This window comes from Mustela lutreola, chromosome 1 (assembly GCF_030435805.1).
Source record: "Mustela lutreola isolate mMusLut2 chromosome 1, mMusLut2.pri, whole genome shotgun sequence".
NCBI lineage: Eukaryota > Metazoa > Chordata > Mammalia > Carnivora > Mustelidae > Mustela > Mustela lutreola.
Window position 1 is genome coordinate 789799 of NC_081290.1, and position 27761 is coordinate 817559.

The 27761-nt window shown below is 49.9% G+C and overlaps 1 protein-coding gene across 1 annotated transcript in view; it reads left to right on the forward strand.

The window, feature by feature from the left end:
* SCD5 (stearoyl-CoA desaturase 5) overlaps positions 1–27761 on the forward strand; it is a 142363-nt gene that overhangs the window by 106340 nt on the left and 8262 nt on the right. The gene's annotated exons all lie outside the window — the stretch shown is intronic.

The window sequence follows — 27761 nt, forward strand, 5'->3', positions numbered from 1 at the left end:
TCTTGCATGAAGGGAAGTATTGCTTCGAACCGTGCTCGCGTCCCCTCGGTTTCCATTCCTGCTCTGTTGCTCTCTCCCGAGGGTCTCTGAGTGGCTCAACACAGCTCTTTCAGGGGGACACACCAGCAGCTTCATAGCAGAAAATAACAAGGTGTTTTCAGTTAACAATTAAATTATTTGTTCGTTTTGGTTTTTTAACCGTGAGCTGAAACTGTTAAGTCATTAAAGAAAATCTGCAAAATTCAGAAAAGTAGGAAGAAAGTAATTCACAGTCCTAGCACATAAACACAGCCACTGCTAGCGATCTGTAATACGTCTCTCCATATTTTACCCGTACAGTGATACACTTCACGTGATGAGAGTCGTACCACTACGCTATTTCGTCTTGTCTTTTAACTTCAGGTTCTCTTGGAGGCACCGTTGTTGGAGGCTGTGTAAGCTCAATAGTTAGTGCACAGTTTGTCTAACCATCACTCTGCAACTGAATATGTGTGTCATTCCCAATTCTGTGACACAGATGATGTTGCTATATAACTAGTAATGCTTTGGGACAATCAGGCCTTAGATTAATTTGAAGAGCTCACGTGAGAAGACAAAAGATCTTCTGTTTTATTAATGAGAGTATAATAGTCTGAGTTTCTCTCATCATAAAAATAGAAGACTTTTCTTCATCTTTTCCCTTACAAAACTGTGGTATTTTGATTCATTAGATGTGTGTTCATGGTACACATGTCCAAAGACTATTTCTAAATGCAGGCGGAAGAACGAAGCCTATTTCAGCATGTTTCCCGAATAGTTACTGAGAACATCTTCCATCAGCAGCCCAGTGACCTCAAGGGGCTGTAGCTATCATAAACCGTCCACTCCTATATGTCACTAAGCTCCTTCCAAGAATTGGTGCTGAAGATAGAACCTTAGAGATTGGTGTCTGTACCCCCTCAGTTTGCAGACCGGCTGGGCACCCACAGATAAATTCACAAACAGTCACACCCTAGTGAGAGTGGTGCTGCAGTAGAGCGCCACAGGGAACTGTGGGGACACGGTGCGGGCTGGCGGGGGTGAGGGAAGGCTCTGGAAGGAACTCGCTTCTAGGTCAAGATCTGAAAGATGACAAGAAGGTGAAGATGGGGACAGGACATTGAAAATGTCTGTCATACGTAGAATGACCCAGAACCATTTAGCTCGTGCCTTCCATTTTGCCTGTGGGAAAATGAATAGACAAAATATAGGTAGAAAGTTGGAGATAGAAACCCTGTCTTGGTCTTTGGGGGCTGCTCTAATGAAGATATCATAGATGACGTAGCATAGACAACAAACATTTATTTCTCACAGTTTTGGAGTTTGGGAAGTCCGAGGTCAAGGTGCCACAGATGCGTGTCTGGCGAGAGCTCTCTTCCTGGCTCATAGGCAGCCGTCTTTTCGCTGTTGCTGCGCTGCGCAGAGCAGGGCAAGGACCTCTCTGAGGTCTCCTTGGTTGGGGCACTAATCGCATTTGTGCGGCCTCCACCCTCCTGGCCTAACAGCTTCCGAAGGCCCCGCTTCCTAATACTGTCACCTTGGGGACTAGATGTCCACAGGTGAATTTTGGGAGGACACATTTACTCGTGGCGACCGCCCGCATCTCCGAGTCGTCGCTCAGTGTTCTTTTGACCATACCTTGCTGTTGGAGCGGGATCACAGCGGTTCTCTGAAGGCGGGTGAGTCCTCCCGTTCCTGGTAATTACCCGCCCGGAGAACACAGAGATCTGTAGTCAGAGATGAGGCTTAAAGTCGCTGCGGGGATGGGAGATCCTGAAGGAGAGAACTTCCAGAATACGCGTGGTGCCGCTGTTGGGGCATTTTCACATCTGCGAAACCAGCTTTCCTGGCCCTGCCAGTCAGGCCTTGGAGGCCACGGATTCCTTAAAGAGTGAGTTCTTGAACTTGGGGTGTGAGTTGGGGCAGGAGTGGACCCTGTCGTCGGCCGCTCTGTCCCAGGAGGTCGCAGTGCTTGCTACCCTCAGCTGAGTGGGGCCTGCGGGGTGACAGGCGCAGTCCTGGGCCACTTCAGTGGCCTTATAGAGCTCCTCCCCTGTCAGAATCTGCCCCTGCTCCCGTGTGGTTTCTGAGGCCGCCAGGCCCTGTTCCGGTTCCCGTGCCCAGGGTCTGCAGCTGATGCACTAATGCTGGTGGAGATCCGGCCCGAATCCGGCAGCTGATGCACTAATGCTGGTGTAGATCCGGCCCGAATCCAGCAGCTGGCTGATAAACTTGGGCTGGGCCATCCCCATCATGCTTACCAAAGGAGAACTTGCCAGGCGCCTGGTGGCTCAGTTGGTGAAACGTCCGTCGACTCTTGATCTCAGCTCAGGTCTTGATCTCAGGGTCATGAGTTCAAGCCCCGTGCTGGGCTCCGTGCTGGGTGTGGAGCCCACTTTAAAGAAAGAAATCCAGCCTTGATCAAATTACACATTATACAGTAGAATAGCAGAGAGGAGACAGTGGCATTAAAGACAACTGGAAGACAACACATTTCAAGCTATAGTTCTAGACTTTTCTTCTGAAATATAATTTTACCAAGGCTGTTGTAACAAACAGACTACTTCAAGTTCGCTGTACTGTCAAGTTGTGAATGACAAAAAGGGAGACAGTAAGGGTGAGAGGGAAAGAAGCTAATGGTATCCTATTTAGACTTGGGGATTAAGCTCTGCCCTAGTGCTGTCCTACAAGGGCTGTGCTTCTCCCCGTGGGGTGAGAAGATCACAGGCAGTCTTCTCCCACTTGTAGACCAGGCCTTGGGGTCCAGTCTTCTCCCACTTGTAGACCAGGCCTTGGGGTCCAGTCTTCTCCCACTTGTAGACCAGGCCTTGGGGTCCAGGAACCTGGAATCCCTGCCCAAGTGTCAGTGAGTCTACTTCCAGAGCCTACCCCAGCCTCTCCAGGCCTGTCCTGGTGGGAGGTGTGTGTACCCTAGTCCTGAAGCATGGCCAAGACGCAGCGCTGGCCTGAAAATGAGCTTAGATGCGTGAGCTCGGCTGTCCACAGAGATGGGCAGAACTAGGGGAGGAAAGAGACATGGGCAGGCCACAGGCTAGGGGCCTCCAGCTCTGCTCTTGGTCTGAGCCCGCGAATGTTGGGGCGAGCCTAGAAGGAGGCCACTCATAAAGTTGGCAGTGGGTCTGTCGGAGGAGTTGTGTTTGGTCTAAGCAGAATAGAAGTTTATTCACCTTACATATGAAGGAATCACGATGGCCCAGGCCACGGCAGCATCACGGGGTTAGTCGAGAACCAGGTTCTTCTATCTTTCGCTCCATCAGCCTGAGCACCTGACTTTCATTCTTTTGTTTCACGGTCCACGGTGGTCACTGTAGCTCCAACCACAGGCAGGTGGGGGTGCGGGGGGATGACACTGCTCACATGAGTCAGTCACCTGCGAAGAGCTTTCCCAGGAGACACGCAGCCTCTCCACACCCCTCTCATCAGCCGTGTGCATTCAAGGGGAACTGGGGAATGCAGCCTCGGGGTCCATCACGGCACCCCTGCATAAAACCCTGGTTGGTTCCTATGGAAGAAAGTGTGAACTGATACAGGGTAAGCAATGAACAGTTATAAATAACTAAATAAATAGTTACTTAACTAATTACTTAAGCAAAATGGCCATCACAAGTTACTCCGTCTGATGTTTTCATTATTAAGCAAGTGAGGGGCCTCTCTGGCACCATTTTGTGAGCAGAAACTGGAATCTCACATTTTTCGGAGATGGCGGGACGAGGGCGAAATTCAGAGGCTCTTCCTCCTAATGCTTTGCTTATCCCATTGAGTGCCCTGTTAGATAAGAAATTTCCCGAGAAATCGCATGCAGACGCTGTCAAGTGCATTTTTAAAAAGATTTTATTTATTTATTTGACAGAGAGATCACAGGCAGACAGAGAGGCAGGCAGAGAGAGAGGGGGAAGCAGGCTTTCCGAGGAGCAGAGAGCCCGATGCGGGGCTCGATCCCAGGACCCTGAGATCATGACCCAAGCCGAAGGCAGAGGCTTAACCCACTGAGCCCCCCAGGCGCCCCTGCCATGTGCATTTTTGAAGTAACGGACAAGGACGCTAGTCTAGTCCAGATACACGAAAACAAGGCTCTTGCCTCACTGCTGTGGTGATGGGATAAGCTGAGAGAAAAGGGAAGGAACGATCCAGAAGAGTGAAGCCCTGGGAAGGATGAAAATGTAGAATTTCTGCCCTTCCTGTAAGACTGACACTTGAATGACTGGAAGTCTGCTTCACTTCAGTTTCTCGGCTGGTCTGTTACCATTAGTCTTTTTGTTCCCTCAATGATGAACACCACATGTCTCAGTGACACCCTCTTTTTTATGACTTTATATGAATGCTGTGTCTAAACCCCACATGTACTTCTGTGTTCGTGACATCAAGGAGCCAGGCCAGAGCAATGAGACAGGTCTACAGTTGACTCATCCTCACTTCTCCGTCTTACCCCTTGTCTTCCGTGTGGGCAATCCCCTGAGGAGTGGGATGAGTCATCTGGGAATTTACACAACGTGACCCCAGCTCTGCTGACCAAATCCTTTGCTCTTCGGTCAGGTTCCATGTGGGGCTCCCAGGGACTCTCTGTTCTGAGTCCATCTGCCTTGCAGAACTACCCTCGCCGTTGCTAAGTTAATAGAACAGTTCTTGTCTAGATGACAGTTACGTTGAGAGGCTAAGTGCCTCGAAGGCCTTGGTTGGTTAGTTGTACTTTGCAGAAGACTCTATGGAAATAATCCTCAAACGAGAGACCCTGGATGATAAACTATTCAAACACCGAGATGTGGGTGGGACCTGGGACAGACGAGGAGGCCGTGCCCTTCGAGCGCAGCCACCCTCTGCTACTTCCTTGCTCATCAATCACGCTTCGTTTGACCACTGCCTGTTTCCCTTGGGTCCTTGGTGGTCCTGCAGCAGCAAACCCAAGCTGGCCCCAAGGGAAGCATCACTTTTTTAGGCGGTAGGCCGAGCCCAGCTCTCTGCCGACTCACACCTTAATCACACAAGCCGTGAGGCAGGTGGTGTTGCTCAGAGGATTCCGCTTCCTTCTCTTTCCCGCACGTACCACTCGTCCTCCAGCAACGATACCTAGAGCGTCCACTGCGTGCCAGGAATGGTTCTAAGTGCTGGCGATGGGACCGTCAACAGGAGAACCTGATTCTGGAGGACACTCGTTCCCTCTGCGCAGAGCTCCCCCATTTGAGTTTGGGAATGGGAGAGAGGAAGGCCCACCGTGCCCTCTGCCTGCCTGGGCCTCTCTCTCCACGACAAGACACCTCTCTGCCCCCTCCCCGTCTCTCCTGTCGCTCAGTCCCTGTGACATGATTGTGAGTCACACCGTGTTCTCCAAGCTAGGATGCTCTTCCTCTTGCACAGTTTTATTAGAGAATAAAAGCCATTTAGCCAATTGCTCAGGCAGACTTTTTCTTCTTTTCGGGGAGAGATGAGGATTTTTTTGTCCTCCTCTGCTCTCTCCTCATGTCACCATCTAGCTCTGATTCAGTCTTTCCATATGTTCCCTGTGTATGTAAATATTCCCTCCCCTTGAATCCTGCCTTCATTTCCAAGGGGCAGTCTGTCTTGGTCAACAGCCTGAGCCCTAGAATCTTCTCTCCCATTCTACCCTCACCTCAACTCTTTGCATCTTATCCTGGTGCTGTAGAAGTTTTGAGGATAAAATCACTTTTGTCTTTGAATAGTTGTCCCTGTGTCCAGCTCTGCTTACCGGAAGTTTAAATTCTGAATCTGTAAGTTCCAAGGACGCAGAGAACTCAGCTGAAGAAGCCTGAACTGCGTTTAATCAGACTTCTCTTGTTAAAAGTCAGTGGAAGAGCTAGAACGTCCTTTCGTCTTCTTAAACCTTTGGCCTCCCTAAAGCGACTGATGGCGATAGCCAGAAAGCTGAACTGTGCTCTGGGTTAGCAGAAAGAGATGATTCAATGTTGAGTTATGGCATCAACACCAACATTTCCCTATTTTAGTGGTTAAAAATTCTGGAGAGGGAGAAACCAGTGTGGCACATAATTCAACAGCTTGCTTTGACTTTTTAAAACTTTCCAAGTCAAAATATTATTTGTTTGCCTCTGCAAGAGGTACTTTTCCTGTGAGAACTTTGTGAGCGTATGCCAATTTGCACCTCTCCCTCTCTCCACCGCCCCCCCGGGTGCACAAAAATACAACAACTGCATGGATAGTCCTTTTTTCTTTCCCCACATTGACCATTCTATGTCCATGAGAAGTCCCCCTGGCAAGATGAGGAGACAGTTTCTCAAATGTCTGGAATCCCAGGACTTCACTTACCGGCCTGTCGGATGGATTAGTTAACAGGTGTCAGTGGATCCTTGAACTGCTGTTCGTTAAGTGATACCCTAGCTTCGTTGTTGGTGGCAGTGAAGCATGTTCGTATATCTTTGATACACTTAAGCAACCAATAATAGAAGCCATTTATTAATTGCCTGTTATGTACTTACTTTGTGTCTTTCACACATTATCTCTGATCCTTTCAATAACTCTATCATGTGGATGATGGTATCTGGATTCTGGACTTGAAATCTAAATATTCTGGCTCCCTGTGGCCTCAATTAACCATCAAAAAAAAGAATAGCAGATGTTTGCACTAAATTATCCTTTTTCTACCAAAATACTACTTTACTAGCAAAGCTAAGAAGAAATCTTAGCTAAGTTTTAATGTAAAAATTAGGTAATTATATAAAAGTCAAAGCAAGACTAAATTTTATGAAAGACATTTTGGTGCAAGTGTAAGTTCTCAGTAATGCCTAGATACCATCAATTCCTGACTCTGTTTCTTGACCACATAGAGAATCATCTTCTAATATTTTCCTGGAGTAAACAGTCCTTCAGTCATGTATGTGGCTCTAGCTCCCAGACTTCATCCAGTAGAGGGAAGGTCCGTAAGTCTTGGAAGAGGCTTATATTTAATACTTATTTATTCTCTTGAAAGTTAGATGTATTTCCAGTGGCTTGTGCCACCAGGAAAGCCCTTTTTGCCTTTTTATTATGTCTTTTTTTTATCAGAAGGACAAAAAAGTGAAGAAAACTTTTCATAACAGAAAATTTTCTCCAGTTATTATTTCCTCCAGCAATTACCTTATAAAATTGTTCTAATTTCACAACTCTTGGCATCCATATATCATCTTTAAAAATATTTAAGACAGAAAATAAGAATAAAATTTTACTTTTAGTACAAAATGCAATAAAGGTTCATTGCAGAAAATTTAGCAAGTGCAAGTAAACCTTATAAAGGATAAAATAATCTGTAATCCTTCCACTTAGGGAAAAAAATCAGATAAAATTTGGTTGTATATCCTTCTGAAGTTTTTTTAATGAATCATGCTCTGCTTTCTTTTTACAAAACTTTATTCATACCCTGCATACGGTTTAAGAGTAATTAAAATAACAATGGTGCCTAGGGGACTCAGTCAGTTAAGTGTCCAACTTTTGATTTTGGCTCAGGGCACAGTCTCGGAGTCATGAGACCTTGATGCCTGCATCAGGCTCCACACGGAGTGTGGAGTCTCCTTGTCCCTCCCACTCTGCTCTCTGCCTCCCAAATAAATAAATAAAATCTTTTTAAAAATAAATAAAAGTAATTAAAATAGGAAGAAATGTATTTAATATTTGCCTTCTTTATTTCTAGCCTCTTTGTTTTCTGTGTGTGTGTGTCCTGATTTCCACTTGATGCCATCCTTCTGCCTAAAGAACTGCCTTTACTGGTTCTTGTAGCATCGGCCTTTTGGCAATGCTTTTGCTTGTCTGAAGGTCTTTGTTTTATCTTCATTTTTGAAAGGTATTTTTATTGGAAATAAAATTCTGGATTGGCAAGTGTTTTTCCTAAAGATTTAAAAAGATGTCAGTCACTTGTCTTATGCTTTGTATAGTCTCTGAGAAGTCTGCTGTGATTCTTCTTACTATTCCTCTGCATGTGATGTTTCTTTTCTTCTCATTGTCTTCAAGATTTCATCTTTATCTTTGCTTTTCAACAGCCTGACTCTGGATGTGTCTAGGGATTTTTGTTTTGTTTTGTTTTTGTTTGTTTTGTGAGGAAGCAGTTATCCTGCTGGAGATTCTTTGGGCTTCTTGGAACCGAGACTTGTTGTCTTTCATTAATTTGGGGGTAATTCTTTGTCATAAGCTTTTCAAATTATTTTTGGCCTTGTTTTTCCTCTCTTCTTCTTTAGGAACTCTAATGTTACATGATTTTATATTTTTCCACAGCTCTTGGAGGTGCTGTTCTATGTAAGTCACTCCTTTTTAACTTACATTTCCATTTGAATGATTTCATTAACATCTTCAACTTCGGTAATTCTTTCCTTATGTTTTGTCGCCAATGAACCCATCAAAGGAATTCTTTATCTCTGCTACTATTTTTTAAGTAGAGCATTTGCATTTAACACTTTTATACTTTCTTCTTCTCTGATGATATCTTCCATCCGTTCATGCATATTGCCCACCTTTTTCATTAGCTCTTTTTAACATATTAATTATAGTAAAGTCCCTGAGAGTTGCAATAGCTGAGTCATCTTTCAGTCTGGTTCTATTAATTCCTTTATCTCTCTCTCTCTCTTTTTTTTTTTTTTAAGATTTTATTTATTTATTTGACAGACAGAGATCACAAGTAGGCAGAGAAGCAGGCAGAGAGAGAGGAAGAAGTAGAGAGCCCACTGAGCAGAGAGCCCAACGTGAGGCTCGATCCCAAGGACCTGGGATCATGACCTGAGCCAAAGGCAGAGGCTTTAACCCACTGAGCCATCCAGGTGCCCCAATTCCTTTATCTCTTGACAGTGATTTTTTTCCTTACATTTTTATGTGAGTCCTAGTTTTTAGTTATATGCAGAACATGTCTAGAAGAACAAAAAAACTAAGGTAAATATAATTTATGCTTGACAATAACCATACTTGTTCTTCTTTCAGGCCATTAGTGGGGCAAAGGAGGGGGGCAGAGGGTGAAGGTCAAGTCAATCCATCAGCAGTTGTTAGATTTGGGTTTAGTGTACCACAGACTTCAGTAGATAGCTGTTGTTATCATTTGCTTAGAATAGACCCGTGAGTACTGGAGAGGATTTCTAAGTATTAATGCTTTACCCTCAGCTTTCCACTGCCACTATATACCTGCACCACAGAGGACATCTGTCTCGCTGCTCTGGCCCCTATGCCAAGTAGGGGGACTTCTATTGTTTGCTTCTTTGTGTGTGTCTTCTTGCAGGGGTTTGCCATTTCTTTGTTGTCCTTGCCCTGGATGAGTCTGAGGCAAGCTCTGTGTGCCTGAACCTTGGGGTTAAGGCTTCTTGATTTCTTCCCTCCCCCACAGGAGTAGGAGGTCTCTGCTTTGGAGCAGTGCAGATTCCTGGACACAAATCTGGGTACAGAAGGTTTTTGCTTCCACTCCTCCATCAGCAGCAGTGGTTCTGCCTATGTGTGCAGGTGTGGCGAGAGTTCCTTCATCCCCCTCAGAGATGAGCAGATTTTGTTTCTCTTATTCTCACAGAAGCAGTGGACTTTTGACTGGTCCTAGAGGCGAGGGTTTTTCTGCCCTCCCTCAGTGGCTTAAGACTTTGGCTTTGCAAGAGAAGTCTCTGGGAAGGCCTTGTGCTTGTCTTTTGGCAACAGCTGGTTACCCCCTGCGTGTCTATTTGGTGGAGGAGGACTCTCTCCGATCTTTTCCTTTGCCTCTGACTTTGTTGTGAACACCCAGTGCAGGTTTATAGAAAAGAGCTGGAGGGTGAGTGCAGATTCCCTTGTCTGAGGCTCTCAGCTCCTCCAAACGGACACACTAGCTCACACTTGGCCTTTAAGGAGTCATTAAATTTTTAGCTGATTTCTTTTCATCAACTAATATGGTGGCCGCCTCTTTCCCTTATGCTCTACCAAGTGAAGCAACTCATGAATGGCCTAGTATTCTTTGGATTTCAAGTCACTTAGTTGCCTTGTGACCTCATTTCTCTGATGGGGTCAAGAGAAGTTATTATTTGTATATCGCCCACCTTTTCTCATTGTTCTGATGGAAACATTATTCTCTTGTGACTTGTTACATCCTAAGTGGAAGCAGAACTCTGTATCCTATTTCACAGGACCTGCAGTTTTTGCCCAGTGGAATCCTGTTCTTTCCAGTTTTAGTCCCTGCTTAATATTTCGTTGTGATGATGGATCATTATTTCTAATGAACGTTGAAGGATTTTCACCTTTTTTAAAATCATTAAAATAATGCCAAGATGAATAACTTTATACAAAATTTTTGATCATAGGTATGATATTTTCCTTTGGCTAAAATCAGAATAGCTGAGTCAAAAAATAGGTGAATTTCTCAACTTGTGATATTCATAGCATAATGGATTTGTAGATCTTTGATTAGTAGTGAGGCTAAATATGCGTTCGTATGTTTTTTTTCTTCCATTTGCCTTTTAAAGGGAACATACAGTTATTTTCCTCACAACTCCAAATCCCCCACTGGCTGAGGACAAAGATACCATCTCTTCCTCCTTCCTCCATTTTTGTTGAAGAAAAAGATCTAACAAAGTGAGATGCCAAAGCCCACTTTCCTACCCAGAAATGTCCTGCCTCTCATGGAACAGGAAGGTAGAACAGCCACAAATGAATCTGGTGTCTAGACAGGCAACAGAACGCATGGAACATTTGCATACTTCTGGCTGGTACTCTCCCTGGTGCTCTGAGTGGGATATACTACTCGATAAGTAATAAGAGTCATTTTAGTGCTGGTTTGCTTCATGGAAGACTCTCTTTCTCAAGAGTCCAGCTACTGCTGAGCTAGAAACAGAGTAATACAGGAGATGTTGTTTAAACAAGTGGCATCTGAAGGCACAAATGCATATATTTAAAGGAAGAAATAAACAGGAAACAGACCCATTACTTGCTGCCCAGGCTGTCGTCTTGCCATGAAATGATTTACAAGGTTAATGTCCTTGCAACAGCTCTTTGGTGAAAACCTCTGATGGGCCGAGTCCCTTTCTCAATCTGAAAGAGTGTGATTCATACGTATTTGTGAGGTTCACGTACATTTTCTTTGTTACTGATGCAAACTTCAAATGGCAGTGTATTATGGGGACCCCTTGTGAGTTGAGAGTTGAAGTGAAAATATTGTCTTAAGTAACAAATTTGTTGATGGCTGTTCTGTTATCCTCAATGAATATTTAGACTTTTCATGTGCAGCTTGTCATGTCAGAGCGATTAGGGAGATTTTCCTTTGACACATTTTATTCTCATTCCTCAGTCTTCCTGTCACCATGTCATATCCTGCTGCATCTGTCATGGAATGATTAGGAGAGAGATGAGGTTTTTGTTCATAACCACAGTTTACACGGGAGCACTGCAGAAATTACACCCCAGTTAGTGTTCTCAGCCGTTTTCTCTACTCCTTCATCAGTACAGAGGGTTTCCGGAGACAAAGAAGAGCCCTCAACCAGGAGGCCGTGCTACAAGACGGTTTGTAAGTTGCACAGAAGAAGGTACATACATATCGAAAAGTAACCCTTTGTGGGGGGTCCCGTTTGACTTCGTTATTACTCACTGAAACCACTCTTCCAAGTGGCTCTTGATGCTGCCTGCATGCGTATTTCATGTATGTACCGTATCTCTTGGGGCTCACATATAAAGTAGTAGAAGTTGACCATGTGAAACGTAGGCAGAGTTAGAGTCTGAATTGGCACCGGGTCAATCATTCGTTCATTTGGCTGGCCGAGGAGGCAGTTAGGAACGGAGAGGTACAACAGACTCTCGGAATCAGCATGGACCACTTTTGGCATTCTCCGGATTTCGTCTCCACAGCCATAAAATGGTGATAGTGGTGGTATCTGCCTTACAGAATTATTCAGTGAATAAATCAGTTAATGTGTGCGAAAGCGTCTATCACAGAGGAGATGTGCAATACATATGTGTGTAATTAGCCACACGTAAAGCTCCATGCGGAAGCTCTTCCGTTTCTGAAGAGCTGAGTTCTAAAACCCCACTCACGTGCCCTTTTCTTGCCTAAGTTCAAAGTGACTCGGAGAGGTTTAAGTTACTGGTTTCCAGATGACAAACCTGAAACCTAAGTGGGCCCTTCGAAGTGTTAAACCAGAAGCACTCTTCTTTACATCCTATTCAACGCTTCCCCCCAGATGTGGACCTCCTATGGCTCCAGCACCCTCCTTGGCCGACAGATGGGGGTTGCTGGTTTGGATGGGCCCTGAACCCCGCAACTTTGAGCCTTATCTTGGAGCAGACACGTGAACACTCTTCGCCATACTTGGGCTTCTGTTCACACAGCAGCTCCTGGCTACTTGTTCATACTCCCGGCTTCAGCAGGATTCATGGAGTCCCGGCCGAGGGATGGCATTCGTCGTGGCCAACACAGAGCCACAGCCCCCAGAGGTCGCCTCTCTCCTTTCACTAGTCCCTGTTCCTTCTTTCGATCATGATTTGGTCTCTGGCCTCGAGGATTCTTCCAGGTCTGCCAGGTGACCCCCGCAGTGGAAGGCATCCCCTCGCCGCTTTCAGTCTTGAAAAATTGTTTCTACTTTTGTTTCCATCATAATCATGTGCCTTTTTCTTTTTTCAGCATTTTAAATGTACTCACTGCTTTTACACTTTTCGGATTGGTTTACTGACGTCCATAACAGAGCTCAGCACTGAGCACCAACGCAGCTAACCACCCCCTGACTAAGGAACGATGTGTGACGGAATGAAGGCTTGTGGCCGCGGACACTGTCTGCTGGTGGTGGGCAGCGTTGATGCCCTTTTCCACCCTGCTTTGTCTGTACTGCAGACTTCCTTAAGTGGACAAGTTGTAAGTAGAGGCTTTTCTGAATTCAGGGAAATGGAAGAGATAAAGAGAAGAAACGGGATAGTCCTGGCTCTTATTAACCATATCATTTAATTGGAAAGAAAATAAGGGCGCCTGGGTGGCTCCGTTGGTTAAGCATCTTGACTCTTGATTTCGGCTCAGGTCATGATCTCAGGGTCCTGGGATGGGGCCCCGCGGATTAGGATTCTCTCTGGATGGCTCAGGTAGTTAAACGTCTGCCTTCGGCTCAGCCTGGGATGCAGCCCCGCGTCGCGTCGGGCTCTTCGCTCAGCGGGAAGCCTGCTTCTCCTCCTCCCTCTGCCCCTCCGCCCCACGTGCAGGCACGCACGCTCTCCGATAAATAAACTCTTTTTAGAAAAATCTTCTTTAAAAAAGATTCCCTCTGTCCCTCTTCCTCTGTCCCTCCTCCTCTGTCCCCTGCTCGCACTCTCTCTTAAAAAAAAAAAAAAAGGTAAGAAAAGACACCTACCTACTTATAAAATAACCAGGGCCCTCCAGTCCATATAGGAAGGCAGCCGAGGGAGTGCGCAGCAGAGGAGAGGAGAGGAGAGGAGAGGAGAGGAGAGAAGGGCGGGACGAGGTCCCTGAGGTCCCCGTGAGTGACGGTCCCTGGCCTTCTCCGACACTCTCCTTCTCCCCGGACAGAGTCTCTCCCCTTGTTGTAACTGCTTCTACAGCCTCAGTCAGTGCCCGCAGTTTTCTAAATACACGTCTTTGATGTTTTGTGTTCAGGTTCTTCCTAGACATCCTGTAATTTGTGTGGTTAACGTTGACAGGAGTCGCCGAGTTTCTATCCCAGGGAGAGGGCCCGGGGTGGGTGTGCAGACACCTCCTCTCCCCCCTGCTATCCCAGGTGAGCAGCAGGAACTGTCACGGTGCCAAGACTCTTCCCAAGTGCCACTGGGTGCCACACCTGGAGAAGATGTCGTGAGGAGGTTGTTGCCCAAAGACAGAGAGCTCCAACAGAGAAGCACCAGTCAGCCGGAGAAATTAAAAACTCACCCTCTTCTCTCCTTGCTTTTCTCAGAGAAATGCTTCCACGGATTCAGAAAACTAAAAAATGGATGAATGAGTGAATGAACAGGAGCATAGGCGAAAGCTCCCTTCCTGGGGGGCATACCTCGTTGCAAAGGGTGTTCTAAGAGTCAAATTCTTAGTCCAAAATACTGAACTTACAAGATTAAAAAGGGTGAATTCCCGGGGAGAGAAAGACCAAAGAAATTACTGTCGGCCCACCGGCTGAGGAAATCTGTGTCAGAAATCAGCTTTGAACTGTCTCCCTGTCCAAGTCACTTATTTCTCCTCACACTGCCTATTTTCACATAAAGCAATAACTAATGTGTCGCAGATACAAAGACTCTCCGTGCTGAGATAATGTGATTTGTCAGGACACGTTCACTGACGCAGCTGAAGCGTGCTATCTCTTCTGACATCCGGCTCTCTCTTACAAACCTTTTCTTGTCTTGTCTTTCATTTTAAAATAGAGAAAACAATTACTCAGATGTCCTAACTATCCAGAGATGTAGACAGACCCCATACATCTGCATCTGTTTCAGGATAAACGAACAGGCTTTCAAATCCTGTCCAAGAAAGAACCTGGGTTTTTAGGACAATGAAGATGTTCACTTGCCGTGGGAGAGCCGGTACTGGTTCTCGGGGGCTGAGAAAGCAGTCATCTGGCATCATCTGGAACCTAACCCCAGTGCTCAGTGCTAGAAGGAGATCCGAAGAGTCCGGGAAGCCCAGGTGGTGATGAGGGCATGTCTGGATCCTCACCGCCAGGGGCTTCCCGGGAAAAAGAGGAACAGAAATGAAGAAAGTGCTTCTCACTCGGTGTTCCTGGGATGGCTCCGTCTAAAATGCAAACAGGACACTTTCTCTGCGGGTCCTTGGAACTCGTGCTCTTCTTACCTGCACAGGCGCTGGCAGGTCAGGGGAAAGGCAGCGGGAGACTCTGGCCTAAACCGCTGACGTTTCGCGTTGAAACTCCGGGTCCAGGTTGTCTTGCTGGAAAGGATGCGGCCGTGAGACCTGAGGTCCTTGTCCCGCCGGTCCCCTCGCTGTCCCCGAGCGGAGCCGGAGCCGCGCTGCCCGGGTGCAGACGGGCACGGGTCACTCTAGGGGGTCCCCGCCGGTTCTCGGTGCGAATCGTTTTGCTCTTGAAAATACAAAATGCTCGTCCGCTTGGGCGTCTTGTCTCGGGCCTGTGTCTCGTCTTGGGAAAACAAGGTCGCTTTCGGCGGTCACTTTTGTCATCCCCGGAGCGTCCTTACCTGCGGTCCGGGCGCTGGGCTCGGTCGCCGCCCCTCTCTGCGCCGCGAGTTCTCCCGGCGCGTCGCCCGAGGCGGGGTCTGAGCGTCTGAGACGGACGCGGCGACACTCGCGGCGACACCGTGACCGGCAGAGCCGGGATCTGAGTGGACTCGGCCCCGGTCCAGAGCGCGTGGTTTTCCGGGACCGGCGCGGCGGGAGCGACTCGTTCCTCCTCGTCCTGCGTCCTGCGGCCCGGCCGGGTCCTGGGTCTGCGGGTCTGCGGGTCTGCGGCGGGTCCCGGTTCCGCCTCGGGTCCCGGTTCCGCCTCGGGTCCCGGTTCCGCTGCGGGTCCCGGTTCCGCCTCGGGTCCCGGTTCCGCTGCGGGTTCTGGTTCTGCCGCGGGTCCCGGTTCTGCTGCGGGTCCTGGTTCTGCCGCGGGTCCCGGTTCTGCCGCGGGTCCCGGTTCTGCTGCGGGTCCCGGTTCTGCCGCGGGTCCCGGTTCTGCTGCGGGTCCCGGTTCCGCTGCGGGTCCCGGTTCCGCCGCGGGTCCCGGTTCCGCCGCGGGTCCCGGTTCTGCTGCGGGTCCTGGTTCTGCCGCGGGTCCTGGTTCTGTTGCAGGTCCCGGTTCCGCCGCGGGTCCCGGTTCCGCCGCGGGTCTGGGCCGGAGTGAGCGGCGATGCTTGCTTGCGCGCGAGCCGAGCGGCCTCAGAGCCTGGTCGCGGCCGCCCCTTGCGAAAGGTGACGACGGTGCGCTGTCCGCTGTCCCCGGGCCGCTCCGTTCTGTCCAGGCCCACCCCCCGCCGGGCCCCCCCCCCGCAGCCCCTCCCCCACCGCCTTCGCTTCTGTCCTCCGGCCGGACCCGCGCGGCTCAGAACGTGGTTCTGGACCAGCGCCGTCAGCTCCCCTGGACGCCGGTTGGAAACGCAGGTCCGACCCCCCAGGCCCCGGCGGTTCCGACGTGCAGTGACTGTCGGGGAAGCAGATCTAGAACGTTCTTCTTCACCTCGACGGCTCTTCCTGGCTCTTCCGAACAGACCCCCGGAAGCTGAGGACACGGTTCGGGGACCGTCTGGACAGTCCGCCCTCAGCCGGTCTCCGAGGTCAGCGAGCTGCGTCCGTCCAATGCCCCCGTGCGGCAGGGCCCCCGCGGACGCGACGCTCAGTCCCGCTGCTTCTGCTGCCCCGGACCGTCCCGTCCGCAGTGCCGCCTGCGCACTGAAGCTCGTTTCGGAAACTAGAGTTGTTGTTTGCAGAAACGTTACAATGTTAACGCGGGCGGGTTTCTTGTTACTTTAATGAACAACCGGTTCCGCATCTGGTTCGTAACATGCGCGGGTTGTAGACGCGGTTCCGTGGTCTGCGTTCTTCACACCGAACTCGAACGCATCAGCCACTCGCTTCTCGGCAGCGGGGACGGACCCATGTCCCCGCAGAGACCAGAGCTCTCCGGGCGCGCAGTGACGCCTACAGCGCAGGGAGGTCCCGAGTCCGGGGAGTCCGAGACCCGGCGTCCCGCAGTCCCTGTCCCCGGGCTGCAGGACGCGGGCCTGGCGCTGCGGCTGGTCGTGTGGGACCTGCTCAGTAGACCATAGACTCCTTGAGGAGTGACTGTCCCTTTCATCTTCTTCCTTATGGGACTAGTGACCCGTGGCACCTGCACAGGTACATTTGGGGCTGAGGAGTGTGTTTACGGTCCAGTTTGTGCAGAATGCTGAGAACCCGCTTTTCAGGTGAAAGTGTGTGTATGACGCTGTCACCCTCAGTTGCTGAGGTAAGTGGTCCCTGAACATGCCCACCCACGCTGGCACAGGCCCTCCCCCTCACGGTAGGGCTCGCAGCCTCCCACTGTGGTGCTGGCGTTCAGGGAGCGCACTGCGCGCTCATGCAGTGTCTCCTCACACCGCAGGGATCTTACTGTCCAGGACTCCCAGTGCCTCTGGCCCTTAAAGGTATGGCGAGAGGCCATACCTGTAACATAGATCAGCCAGCAGAAGGCCCTTTGGCCACATCTGCTGGGAACTGACCTTGGCCAACTCCAGTGTGAGGGGGGAGGAGGAAAAGGCTCTTCCCTGAGCAGAATCCTGCCTGAGACCAAATTCTACCATAATTAACAGTTGGGGACAAAAACAGCCATGCAAAGCACTGGTCGCTTGACGAAGCCTCACCTCCTGCCCTTGGGGACATGTCGGTGAGCCCTTGCAGGGAAGACATGCGGTGGCACTCTGTCCCCGCCTCATCGGGATCCTGCCACAGGAGTCTGTGGTCGGGCGCAGGAGGGAGCAGAGCCTTTGGGGATGTCACTCTGAGGAATAGGGGTCGCAGAGAAGTGCCTACATGGTATTTCTAGCCAATGCAGTATTTCGGCCACTGCTTTTACCAGTGAAAACTCATCTCCCTTATCTTAATTACAAACTCTTTGGGGTGATTGGAGATAAAAATAGTGGAAGCCTGTAATGGGCCTCTGGCTTAGGAACTCACTGGAGTGTGTCCGATGCCGGCTGAGATGCCTGCACTGCGGCCTCCAGCCCCGCTCAGGATCCAGAAGCTTGTGTGGGGGCAGGGCGGAGCAGGGGACTGGGTTCTGGTAGCCACGTTCTTCCTGCGCCGTCCTCCCAGAGGGAGTGTTGGAGGCTCCGTCACGCGTGAGGTCTTTCGGGCCCCCAGGCTGAGATATGAGCGGTGTCTGGCTCCGAAACACACGGCCCTTCCTGTGGCTGCCCCAGCGTCCTGCCTCCACACTGCCTCCTTGGCCTGAACTCCTTTTGTAAAGCCGTGGCACGTAAGCTTTTGTCTTCGGCCCTGCCTTCTGGGGAACCCAAGGGAAGACACTCATCACCATCAAGGATGGTCAAGTTTTGTTCCAAAAACTAAGAAGGTAGAAGAATGGGGAATGACGTCCCCATACAGTTTTCTTTAGGTTGATGTAATTGAACGTGTATACCGTCCGCTGGTCCACAGCTCAACTCTCCAGACTGACGGTCTTCTGGAGTCCTTACAGCGCAGTTGTATGGATGGGATGTTGGACAACGCGGCAGCCGTGGTTGAGGGGGTTTATCAGGGTGGGCTTCCCGGAAGAAATTAATTTGAACTGAGTTTTGGAGGCCTGAGGAGCTTTGGAAGGATGGGCTGCTCAGGTGCAGGAAATGCGCTAGGAAGCCTGTGCTGTGCTCAAGGGTCATCACGTGTGCAAGGGGAAAGCCCGTGCCCACCAGCCTATTCTCTCTCAACCAGACAGTCAGCCTACCCAGTCAGCCGGCTGTAGCAGTGAGCCTGGTCCTGGAGGTGGCTGAAGCGACTCCCTCCACTCCTTTTTGGCAGAGTCTGGTGGCCCATGAGAGCTTATCATTGATCAGAGCTCGGAATTAAACGTGTTCCCTTGGGTGGGGGTGGGGAGCTGAACTCTGTTGGTGACTGTCCTTTCAGCCAAAAGGCCACATGTATGTAGGCTAGAGTGATCAGGGGAATACACACACGTACACACACACTTCTGTCTGATATCGCTGTAATCCCTTTTAACATTTTACTGCCAAAAGAGTAGGGCAGTCTCCTTTTTAAAAGTACTATTCTTTAAATTCTTTCGTTCTTTTTTTTTTTTTTTAAAGATTTGTATTTGTTTGAGAGAGAGAGAGAGCGTGTGCACATGAGATGGGGGAGGGGCGGGCCCGAGGGAGAGGGACAAGCAGATTCCCTGCTAAATGCAGAGCCCACGTGGGGGTCTGTCACCCATCATGGGGTGACACAGGGCCTGACATGGGGCTGATCCTGGGACCCTGAGGTCATGACCTGAGCCGAAGTCAGATGCTTAGCCAACTGAGTGACCCAGGGACGCCTTTAAATTCTTTAAATTGACCCTTCTTTGAATTGGATTAAATTTTCTTACCTAAATCCTACACCAAATCCTAAAGTAAACAAAGAAAATAAAAGTTCAACAACAACATCAAATGTTTGGGGCCTTGGGAATCGAGTATCTCTTTGAGAATCTGATGAAAGCTGTGGCCTTTGAGTCCCCAAAAGGAAAGTACACAAAGGAGTTTGCATGCAATTTCCTAGGTCCCAGAGTGAGAGCAGGGTTGTGTTTTCTCCTTCAGTGCTCGCTTAATCTCAAATACCAAGGATGAACATGGAATGGAGTTTTGAGGGTGAGAGAAACTGGAAATGCAACTTTGTATAAAAAATTACTTTGTAAGTGATTTTATTTGTTGATTTAGTAACCCTTTTCTATACACAGTCAGGAACTAGTCTGAGCTCTGATTACTTAAGGGGAACAATTGATAAGGAAGCAGGAAGGGGGGGGAGGTGTGTGGGAGTGAGGAAGGACAGAGGGACGAAGAGCCGAAGAGCCGGGAGAGAGCAGAACTGCAGTCTAACCAACTTCGATTGTGCTGAGACAACCAGAGAAGCGCTTGGGATCAAACCATTAGGAGGGTGAACGGACATCATTGCTTTTGCCAAATACAGATGGATCGTGGTCCTCACTCCTTCTGGAACAGGCCAACAGTTCAGTTGTTTACTGGGCACCTACTGTGTTAACGAGTGCTTTGTGTTCAAGGAACCATGGGTGATGAGACTTGGATCAAGGAAAATCCTGCCCACAAAAAACTTGTCATCTATGTAGAATCAAAGCTTTGAAAAAAGCCCCCCCCCCCAAATCTCCTCTTGACCCTCCTTATTCTGTCTTAGCAGTCAGCGTGCCTGAGTCTTGTCTTCAAGCACGTCATTGCTGGTGAGGTACAAATAATGTTCCTTGTGTTGAAATTCTGAAATGATTGTGTTTATCTTTCAAACTGCTGCTTAGCGAATGAATGTAAGCTGTTTGTACAAAGACACATTAAATTCGAGTGGATGGATGCCACCCCCATGTGCAGACCTCCAAAGCAAATAAAGCTGAAGGCAGAGAGAAAATAAAGATACGACCTTTCCCAACTGCCTTGCCAGTTTCCAAAGGAGATGTTTCCATGGAGCAGTTGTTCCCCGTCTCTGCGCCCTCCGTGTTGGGAAGGAGAGGCTCCCGGAAGATGACAATTATGCATCTAGATAGTCCAATTTAAAGATTTTCTTCTACGGGAAGGCGTATCACGAAGTAGCACAGGGGAAGTGATGTTGAGACTAATGGGGGGTCGAGACCAGATCAGGAATGATCAAGACTTTCAGGACACCCTTCAGACGCAGTCATCGTGAGCCCTCTTACTCAAAGCCACGACAGCACCCCAGAGGCAAAATCGAGAGCACAGCAGCAGAGCCCCTTTTCAAACACTTCGAAGAGTCTGGAAGATTTTCTGAAGCTCCCCATCAGGGTGCTTCCTCTTCAGGTCCACATCCAAAGGAATCACATCTTTCACCTCCTAGTGGGCAATGCCAGAGGGGACCTAGCGGGGGGGTAGGGGGGAGTGCCGTCCATTCCATTTACAAACTGCCGGCTGTGTTATCTGTCCTCTCAATGAATGTTTAGTAAACATCCCGATGATTTTGCCTGGTTCCCTACAAGATACCAAAGTTGTAGGGAAAATGACTTTCCGGCTAGGCTTTAAGTGAAATCACAAAACCAAACGTGTAATCAAGACGCCAGTGGCAGCTCATCGCTCATCATTAGAATGCATTTGTGGGGCTGTAATTTTTTTGTCACCTGCGGTGGTGGTTACTTTTTGCATTTCCTGAGGCCAGCCCCCCTGGAAGTTGGCAGTGGGAGGGTCATTTCCCCTTCCTTCATGCTCTCATGGTCCCCCTTGGAAATCTCACACACCACCGGCTTTGGACTACTGTGCTTAGGGTTGGTCAAGCCATAGGAAATGCCTGTAGGCAGAGAACCACAATATCTTCTTCACCGAAAGAGAAAACAGTTTTAAGATGCTTAGCACACTCAGATTTGGGAGGAAGGGAGGGAAAAAAGGAACAAATCCTAAATCCTTTCTTCTCCATAGAACAAATTTTTGGCCTCAAGTCTATTTTTTTTTTTTAAGATTTATTTATTTATTTGAGAGAGCAAGAGAGAGCGATCGTGTGTGCATTTGAGTTGAGGAAGGGGCAGGGAATGACCCATGAGATCATGACCTGAACTGAAACCCAGAGTCAGATGATCAACCAACTGAGCCACCCAGGGGCTGTAAGTCTCAAGTCTGTTTTTAACATTTCAGTTGTCTTTATTGTGATCCATTTTATTGGAATAAAAATAGTCTTTGGGGAGTTGACAGAGTGGCAAGATGGCGGCCCACATCTTCATCCGTGTTCTATCACTTGCACTCACGCCGGTCGGGGTGTCATGGTGAGTGACAGCACTTGCTTGGGTAAAGGGGCCTCTTCTGTTGAGCTCAGTGCGGAGAAACATCTTCCCACGGTGGAGTCGCTGATGGGAATGGGCAGGTTTCCAGAGTCTGTTGAGGGCCTGTTCTTGCCAGCTGTGACTTTGAAGCTGTAGAAAGCGGCTCCCAAGCAGCTGGTAGGGTGAGCTTGAGTGCTCCAGCGCTTGTGCTTTGGGCTCAAACCCGTGCGTATCTGGTTTCAAATCTGTGGAGGGGAATTACTCTTCCTTGGGTTGCTGTTCATACCAACCGCTGTTTTTCTCTCCCTTGAAGGTTCTAGAAGTTTCCTCCTGTCTCGGGGTCTGAGTAGCTGTGGAGAGACAGAGAGGAAGCCACTCACATTCCAAGCCAAGACCAGACCTGTTGGAGTGGCTGTTAGATATTGCCAGTGGGTTGCCGTGTTCAGCAGCTCAGAGAATGGCCTGAAAGCTCGTGCTCAGAAATCATCCTTTTAAACCAGAGCTCTGAGGCCTCGCAGTGAAATGGTTGGGATCTGGGGTTTGGGGCCTGATGGGCACGAATGTCTTTAATCATGTCGTTGGTTTCATATTCACAATCCTGTGTTGGCACTAACCCAAGAGATAAGCGCCTCATGAAGAACCCAAAAGCAGGCGGCATGTGTATTGTGTGGTTTGTGTTTTTTGGAAACCTTGGCATTTTATCTCTCACGCTCTGGGTCCTTCTGAGTCACTCTAGGGTTTGTATTTTCCTGAGAAGCTTTCTCAGTAATTTATTAACCAAAGAATCATTGGCTTCATTGTTCCACAGATAAGGAGGAGTGCCTGCTCTGGGCCGCGCCTGTGCTAGGCTCTGGAGAGTGGCTTTCTGCTGGACTCCATCCGTCCAGCAATATATCCATGTCACAGGACAGGTTACCCCAGAAGCTGACTCTGAGGTGGATATTATGTTATAAGAAGTGAACTGGATAGGGCCTTAGGGTCAACACCAACAGAAGAAGGGCCGGAAACAGGACTGGGCAAGGGGAGAAGCAGGGTCCTCTCATCAGTCCATCAAAGGCCTCAGCCCACCATATGGTGGGTTCTGAAGTTGGGGTGACTCTTCAGAGCCATTGAGAGATGAGGCAGTGGGACCAGGCCTAGGCAATGGACGACTCTCCTTACGTAAGGTTAGTCCCTGGATGGGGTTGTTAAGAGAGGGAGTGACCTAGAGCAGGGCAGCTCCCTGCCACGGAAGCAGTGCTGTCAGTGACTGTCCACAGAGAGGAGGTCCGGATGGCAGGTTAGCATCCATGGCGAGTCCTACCTTGCGCTTGGCGAGTCCTACATTGTGCTCAGCGACTCCACAGATGGTCCTGATTCAACAGCCTTGTCCCAGAGTGAGACTCAGTTAGTTAGTTAGGGCTGGTTAGTTCTGTAGCCCGTTCAAGGACCTTTCCAACGTTCTGCTCCGTCAGCCCAAGGGGTCCGCTTTGTTCCTCAGTCTTCTGCCTATCACGGTCACAGACGGCTATAGTAGGTCCTGGGGTCACTGTGAAAAGAGAAGCCACTTCTGCCCGTGTGTACTTTCTGTGGTTGAGAAAACATTCTCTCATCTTGACCTTTTTTATTGTGGTAAAATATACACAACATAGTATTTATCGTTTCAACCGTAAGCGTGCGGTTCTGTGGCATTAAGTACATTCCCAGTGTTCCCGCGCTGGGTGACCGTCACCAGGATCCATTCCCAAACCTTTTCCATCATTCCCAGCAAACATTCCACAGCCAGTAAACAGGGGCTTCGCTTCCCCTCTGCTTCCCACGCTTCCCTCCAGTTCCGAGGACCAACGATCCTACTTCCTGTCTTGGTGAATTTGCCTGTCCAGGGACCTTATGTAAGTGGAATTATGAACAATGGTTGTCCTCTGTGTCCGGTATATTTCACTAGGCCTGTTTCCAAGGTCCCTCCGTGCATGTTATAGCGTATATAAGACTTTTATCCTTTTTGTGCTGGAATAATATTCCATTATACCTGCATATACAGACAGACATAGATACACACACACATTACATATACATCTGTCTGTCTGTCTATACACACACCATTTTGTTTACCCATTCATCTCTTAATGGGCACTTGGGCTGTTTCCCCTTTTTGGCTACTGTGCAGAACGCCGTCATGAATACCGGCATGCGAGTGTATGTTCATGTCCCTGCTTTCCATCCTTCTGAATGTGTGCCCGAGAGTTGAATTGCTGGGTCATATGATAACTTGATGTATAACCTGCTGGAAGACTATTTTTGTTAACAGCCGCAACATTTTACATTTCTACCAACAATGCATGAAGGTTCTGATTTCTCTGTGTCTTTACCAACATTGGTTATTTTCCTTTTAGAAATCATACCCATCTTCCCTCCATGGCTTATTGACCACTATTGACCAATTCTTAAATTGATTACTGGGAAAGTGAATGAGATCATCACTGATGGCTTCAAACCAATCAGGACTCACATCGTGGGTAGAGTCCACATTCCCTGACGGACATGGCTGCAGGGACAACAATCGGCTATCTGAACAAAATCAGAGCATTCCAGCAAGAAAGAAAGGCTGGGGGCAGATTATAGAGAGACTGCGGCCAACATCTGCAATGGAGAGGCTTTATTTAAAAATATCAGTGCCTGGGGGCGTCTGGGTGGCTCAGGTCATGATCTCAGCCTCCTGGGATCGAGCCCCGCATCGGGCTCTCTGCTCAGTAGGGAGCCTGCTTCCCCCTCTCTCTCTCTGCCTGCCTCTCTGCCTACTGGTGATCTCTCTCTGTCAAATAAATAAATAAAATCTTTAAAAATATATATATACCAGTGCCTGGAACAGAAATGCCCTTTGAGTCAGTCTACAGTGGGTTTCCCACGTCAGTCATTTCTGAATGTTCACCCAGTTGACTGGAACGTGGAGTCAGGACTGAGACCCCTGACCTCGTGTGCAAGGCCACCGGCTAAGCCAGAAGCTCTGAGAGCTGAGAAGTACAGCATGCAGCCCAAACACCGGACAGGGCCTGCCCTGGGGGACGGAGGCAGTCCCCCCAGAGAGGTGATACCTAGACTGGTACTTGGAAATGTCAGGTAAGCCAGGCCAAGGACACAGACACAGGAGAAAGGGAGAAGACGGTGCCAGAAGGATGGGAATTTCAGTCCCGTTGGAGTGTAATGTTCCAGCCTTCGGATGACAGTGTTTTTATCCAGATACGTGCGATTCCCAGAGCATCAGCTAGGCCTCACGCTGCAGCCTGGTTTACCTCTGGGTAAGCCTACCCATCCCCCACAGCCTGCGCTCGGTAAGCCGAGTAAATAGCAGGTTGTCTGCGCTGCGTTTGAAGCCTGCCTGTGCTTGGTCCAACCAGTGTGGCCTTGAGGAAGTCCGATGACCTCTCTGGAGCTCCAGAAAGGTCCTACAAAGTGAGGCTACAGCGAGCACCTTACAGAGCTGCTGTGGAACCCGCTGAAAAAAGGTGTGTGAGTAGCGCACAGTAATACGCCGATGGGTCCCCAAATTCTGTCCCCATCAGACCTGTCTCGAGCACCTCTGATCTCCGGACCTGTCCGATGAGCCACCACTTGACAAGGCCCCTTGAGTGTAACGGCATTGCCCACCTGACAGCTCGAAGGCTGAGCCCCTCAGGCACTGCTGGAAACCAGCTCCCCCGCTCCTTCCCTCGTGGCCGCAGATGCGGTCTCCATCCGAAGTCATCCCCGACTCCCTCCGCTCCACAGTCCGGTCTGCTAACCAGTCCTGTCACTCTATTTCCAAAATGTTCAGAATTTGACCGTTTCTCACACCCGCCGCCCGGTCCTGGTCTAAGCCAACGTCCTGTCAGCCCAGACTTTGCAGCGCGTCCGAGTTGTTCCCCAGCTTCTGCCCCCACCCCCGTCCATTCTCCACACAAGTCTCGGGGTGACACTGCTAAGATGGAAGCCGGGTCCCTCCAGTCCCTTGAGCCAAATCTGCCCAAGGCTCCGTCTCGCTCAGGGTGAAGGTGGAGACCCTTGTGGTGATGCGCAGACGTGCTGTGACTCGGCCGCCATTTTTCTCTTGTCTCCTCCTCCCCTGCATTCACCTGCCTCAGCCCCAGCTCTCCTGCTTGGCCTCGAAAGTGCCAGAACACTCCTGCTGCGGGGCCTCGTGCTTCTGTTTCTCTGCCTGGAGTCTTCTGCCCCACCTGCCACACGGCTAACTACAGTGTCCCTGAGTCCTTCCCGAGACCTTGTTTTTTTGTTTTTTGTTTTTTGTTTTTTTTTTAAAGATTTTATTTATTTTATTTGACAGAGAGAGAGATCACAAGTAGGCAGAGAGGCAGGCAGAGACAGAGGGGGAAGCAGGCTCCCTGCTGAGCAGAGAGCCCGATGCGGGGCTTGATCCCAGGATACTGAGATGGTGACCTGAGCCGAAGGCAGCGGCTTAATCCACTGAGCCACCCAGGTGCCCCCCGAGACCTTGTTTTAAGTGGTGGCACCAGCCTTTGACTCCTGTTCTTCTCCGCTTACTCCTGCCTTTGTAGTTACCACGGACGTGCTCTGTGTGTTACTCACCAGCTTTCTTCCCTACCAGAGTGTGCATGCATGTACATTTTTGTCTGGTGCACACATAATACATGTGTTTATACATCTTCCTACCAGGATGCCCCCGCTCCCCAGGGGCAGGGATTTTGTCTGGTTTGTTCACTTCCTATCCCTAGTACCAGGACAGGACCGACACGCACGTCGTAGGGACACAGTGCATTTGTTAATACCATGTTTTACAGAACAGAAGCCTGGGGCTCGGTACGGTTAAACTATCTACTCAAGGAAACACAGCCAGGAAGTGGTGGAGTTGGGTGGTTTACGGCTCTGTGACGCTTTACAACGCACGAAGCCCATTCAGCAAAAGCACAGAGCAATGTCAGGGGCCCCACAGCAGCCTCCTCCTACCACAGCTGAAGAAAAGAAATCCCCCCAGTGAGGAAGGGTGAGGAGCTGGAGGCCTCACCGACTTGCTGGTGGACCCTGGGCTGGGGGTTCAGAGTTGAGTGTCGTTGAGCAAGGAAGCCGGGGAACCATCCCCATACTTGTTCTGACGCAAAAAGGCCAGCGACTGTAATGAAGCTTCTGGAAGCCAAGAGGCACAGGAGAAAGGCCCCTCGGCGGCACGGGACGGCGTCCAGTCTGTCTGATGGCTGTGGGGAATTTTTGATGCAAAGATCAGCCTCAAGACCCAGGCCACTGGCTGCCCCACCCACACCCTCTGTGGCCCCTAAAGTCCCCTTCTATTCATTCCACTGAACGCACAACAAGGAATCCTAGGGACTCCTCCTAGGGAAGAACATCACAGGGCGGCCCTCTCATTAAACCCACCAGCGCTTCCCTGCAAGGACTGTTAAAGAGGGTCTGTTTCTGAGGAAGAAGACATTCAGCTGGACGGGGTTGTGCTGGGGCGTGAAGCCCAGGCCGCCGCCGCCTCCCACTCGGGAAGCTCCTCGGCCGGCAGGTGGCTTCCCTAGAAGTTCAAGTTCAAGTTGGTGGGGGCGGGGTGTCCATGGAAGAAGAGTCCTGTGAGCTGAAGAGGGCTGGGGCAGAGCTGAGGGCCAGAGCGAGGGCCTGGCCTCCTCCGGGGGGAACCACGGGCCCCTCTGTCTGTGCCCAGTCGGCAGGAAGGAGGGGGCGAGAAGGTCTGTGAGCGGCTTCGCCGGGTGCTCCGCAGAGCAGAGCAGAGTTGTCTTTCTCCTCCTCCTTTTCAGGAGCGAAACGAGCAGCCAACGGCTCAGATCAGGACTAGGAGAGGCTAATCTTCTTCCTCTTTTTGAAGATTTTATTGTTGATTGATTGATTCAGAGAGAGCCCATGAGTGGGGCAGGGGCAGACTGGCTGCCCAGCAAGGAGCCTGAAGAGAGGGCTCGATCCCAGACGCCGAGATCAGGACCTGATCTGAAGGCAGACGCTTAGCCAACGGAGCCACCCAGGCGCCCCGGGACAGGCTCTTTTCGAAGCTCCCGGACTGTAGCCCAGAGAGTGGAGGAAGGACAGAACCTTTTCAGTCACAAAATGCCTTCTGTTGACACACGGACCAGCCTGCTTTCCTCCCCGGCGGTGCGGACGAGCAGCAGAGATCCGTGGCTCTGGCCACCTCTTCCGCTTTCCCTTCAGAACACCCCCTCCCTGCGCACACTCACCACCGAGCCCCAGGGCCTTGGCAGGGCCTGCGCGCCTCTCCCGGGTCCCCCTCGCCGGGTGCTCCTCTCTGGGAGCGTCTTTGCCCACATGGAACCGCCCTGTCCTGGGGTTCACCCCTCACAGGGTGTGCCCCGAGGCCAAAGGCTGGGTGATGCAGGGGGACCTTTCAGTTTGGGACGACTCTAAAGGGTCATCCAGCCCCAGAGGTTCCTGTTGGATCTGCTGGAACTTACTGGAGGTGAG